Raw genomic sequence first — 3,760 nt, 5'->3', positions numbered from 1 at the left:
GCACCTGCCTCCTTGAGAGCAGGTGGGACGCTTTCCGCTCCTCACTCTGCTCTGCCTCCTCTGCCGCCGGTCCCACAGTTCGCTCTGTGGTTACCGACCAAGTTCCATGGAGAGGCCAGTCACACAAGCAGGGGCTCATGCAGGCTGGCTGATGCGGCAGGAGAGGAAAGGACCAGACTGTCTAGAAAAGGGAATTGTTAAAGGCATCGCTGGCATGTGAGGAGGATTAACAAGATGGGGGTGAAGGCCAAACGCAGACAGGAGTGAGATGACCAGGAGCCAGTGAAGCACAAGGGGTCCTGTAACTCACCAAGGCTGAGCCCAGGTTGCAGGTGTCTTGCCTACCCCGCGGCGACCACGTGAGGCTGCTGTCCTAGCAATTCTGGGCTGCTCCAAACTGTCCCAGTATTTGGAACACCATCTCCCCAGGAGGAGATCTGGGACCTGGCAGGTCTGGCCAGGAATGACTAGACAGTAGGCAGGGACGAGAGTGTAGGGGCCTAGGCAGAGGGGCTGGGAGGAGGAGTGGGGACCTGGAGGTAGGAGTAGTAGGCAAGGGGAGCCAGGCTGACCTCGGGTTGGCAGAGGGGCAGCCGTCGGGGAGGAACAGAGGAGGAGCTGGTCATGTACAGCATCATGGCGGAGTAGTGGGAATTGGGGAGATTAGTCAGAGAGGGGAACTTGGTGGGGCAATGAACAGAAAGAGCTGGGTGGTTTTGGGGAGGAGGCTGAGGGGTGCGATGCTGAGGAGTGCGGAGGGGCGTTTTGGGGCTGAGAGCACAAAGGAATAAGAGGAGGTCGAGGCTGGGGCAGAGGCCGAGAAATGGGAGGGTGTTTTTTCATCATTTTCAAAAGACACTGCTACGCACTCAGTAGTCCAGAAGAATCAAAATGAGTAAGTGGGATGTGCCCAGACCTCTTCTGGTTTTTATTGTCCCGCCTGCGCCTCGCATCACCCCAGTACTGAATGCCCTTTATGAAACGCACAAGTCCCTCCCCCAGGACTCGGGAGTAGGAAAATGGCCCCAGCGTCCAGGTGTAATTACGATCATGGAAACATCCAAGAGAAGCAATGGAGATGCAATATTAGTCCCTGTTCTTGGGACTAATGTCGTTTTTCCATGTCGTTTTTCCCCAAAGTAGGCCAAGATTGTTCAAAGGGCCAGAATAGAGTTAGGGGCCTGAGGCCTCGGACCGCAGTTCTTAGCAGGAAGTGGGAAATGGGGAAGAGACAGTGACCCAGACTTGTTAACCTACCACATTTTTCAAAGCCCTTTCACATCATTTATATCATCATTTATATCACTGCATGAACATGAATGATTAGCAGAGAGATGCTATGTCCATCTCCCTGATGAGGACCCTGGAGACCAGAGAGGGCACATCCACAGGCAGGCAGGTGACAGAGCAGGTGGGCCTGGAACTTGGGACAAAAGGAGGGGGCAGGCAGGAGTGCCCACAGAGGGACACAACACATCACCTCCCTATGCCTCTGGGCAGGGTCTTGTAGGCGGCCCTTCTGAGCAGGACTCTACTTTTGCTAGCTGACCTCTTGGTCCCTATGCTCCCTTGGTTTCATGCCTTACTTTTCATGGGGAACAGAGCTGGCAGGGTGACTGCCCACTTCTGAGGGCCTCGTGACTAGATTGGGGCTTTCTTGCTCACTACCTGAGGTGCCTAACTCCAAGAGAGATGATTGAGGAAGCTACTGCACTCTCCTCCTTCCTTTTGTCTGATGCAGCAGCCTCTCTGCTTAACATTCCTGGTTTCTTTGATCACCATCTAAATCATAAGCCCCTTTGTTCCCCTGTTCTTCCCTGTACTCTTATCACCATAATCTTCTGAGTTTTTTCTCCTTGACTCAATACTTGTTTTCTCCCATAGTTAGCAATACTTTGAGTGTACTCTCTGCAGGTCTAGCTACATAATTAGCAAATTTCACTATTCCTTAGACTGCTTTTTATTTTATTTCTTAAATTGTTATTCTTTTTTGTTTGTTTGTTTTGTTTTGTTTTGTTTTTTGAGGCAGAGTCTCACTTTGTCACCCAGGCTAGAGTGCAGTGGTGTCATCAACACACTGCAACCTCAAACTCCTGGGCTCAAGCGATCCACCTGCCTCAGCCTCCCAAGTAGCTGAGACTACAAGCGGGAGACCAGCCTGGGCAATAGTGAGACCCCGTCTCTTCAAAAATAAAAAATAAAAAAATTATCCAGGTGTGGTGGCATGTGCCTGTAGTCCCAACTACTCAGGAGGCTGAGGCAGGAGGGTCACTTGAGCCCAGGGGTTGGCAGTTGCAGTGAGCTATGACGACACCACTGCACTCTAGCCTGGGTGATAGAGCAAGACCCTGTCTCAAAAAAAAATGAGAAGAAATATGATCCCAGAAGGAAAGAAATGCAAGAAGCTAGGTGGAGAGCAGGGCACCATGAACTCAGATTGGTAAGTAGGAAGCCTCCCAGCAGAATGCCCGCAAAACTTGTTGCAGGGTGTGCACACACTGCTGGCAGTCCCCTGCTATAGCAGTAAGGAGACAAGAATGGAAACAGACTAGAGCCAGAAAGAAATAATCCATAATTCCCCTGCTCCTCGTAGAGCTAAAAAGGGAATGCCAAAGGGGAAAAAGGCTAAATGTCAGAGGAGTCCTTACAGAAGCGCCAGTGGGTAAGGAAAGTAACTGAGGAACTGATCATTGAGCCAGACACTGAGGCTCACAAAAGAAGAAATGACACCACACGGTTGTCTAAGAGATAGTGGAACAGGAAAACGAAAAGAAATTTGCTGCCACTGAAACCCCGGATGATGAGTTCCGGAAAGTTACTGGCTTGTTCCCAGTTCCCATCAAGCTAGAACCTCAGGTGGCCACTCTGTGTGCCAAGAGAGCTGCTGTCTTTGTAAAACTGCAGAAGCCAATGCTGCCATCAAGCAGTATGCAAGAGCCTCTGACCAGCTCAGCCTTGCAAGAAGCAGGGACCATGAGAGGACGCAGCCTGGGATCTTTCCCTTGCTTATGAACTGGACTGTGACAAAGACATCAGTGAAATGCAGAAAAAGAAGTCACCCAAGAGCTAGAGTACTGCAGGACACTGGAGAAAGGAGGATCAAAAGTGTACGGAAGAGCAGGTTAGGAAAAGGTCAGAGTGGCAAAGCCCTGGGAGTCACCAAGAGGGTCCAGGGAGGAAGAGGCAGGTGATATGCAGTAGCTTATTTTGGTGATGTTCTAGCTCGTTTTCCTGGAAGAATGCCTGAAACAAGGGAGTGAGGCCGCATGGCCTGGATTAGCAGAAACACCTTTGCTCAGTAAAATTCTAAGGATCAAAGTTCCTACAGCAATGCAGGATCTAGAAGTAATGGTGACTTTTCAGGATATGGCCCAGATCCCAGCAAATGTGTCAAACGACCAGAGCAACATGATAGCTAAGAATCTTAGAAAACCATCATCCAAATGTGGAGGGCTAACCTAATGCCCTTCTGATAAACAGTCTCCTTCCAAAAGAAAAAAATATATCCAAATCAGTTACTAGACGTCACAATAATTAAAACCAAGTTACTTTGACCTCATTTGAAAAAATAATCTGGAAAACTTTGATGATGATCCATACCCCTCTGGACCAATGGAATATTTTATAGTAATTTATTCTTAGTCTTTTCAAATGCTTTTCTACTTATTGGATATTATAAATTTGAACTATGTCCTAGTCTGTTTTGTGCTGTGTAACAGAAAACCTGACACTGAGCAATTTATAACGATAAGAAATTTAT

The sequence above is a fragment of the Propithecus coquereli genome, unplaced genomic scaffold, assembly GCF_000956105.1.
Source record: "Propithecus coquereli isolate 6110/MARCELLA unplaced genomic scaffold, Pcoq_1.0 Scaffold299, whole genome shotgun sequence".
Classification (NCBI taxonomy): domain Eukaryota; kingdom Metazoa; phylum Chordata; class Mammalia; order Primates; family Indriidae; genus Propithecus; species Propithecus coquereli.
Note: the sequence above shows the minus strand (reverse complement) of the source record.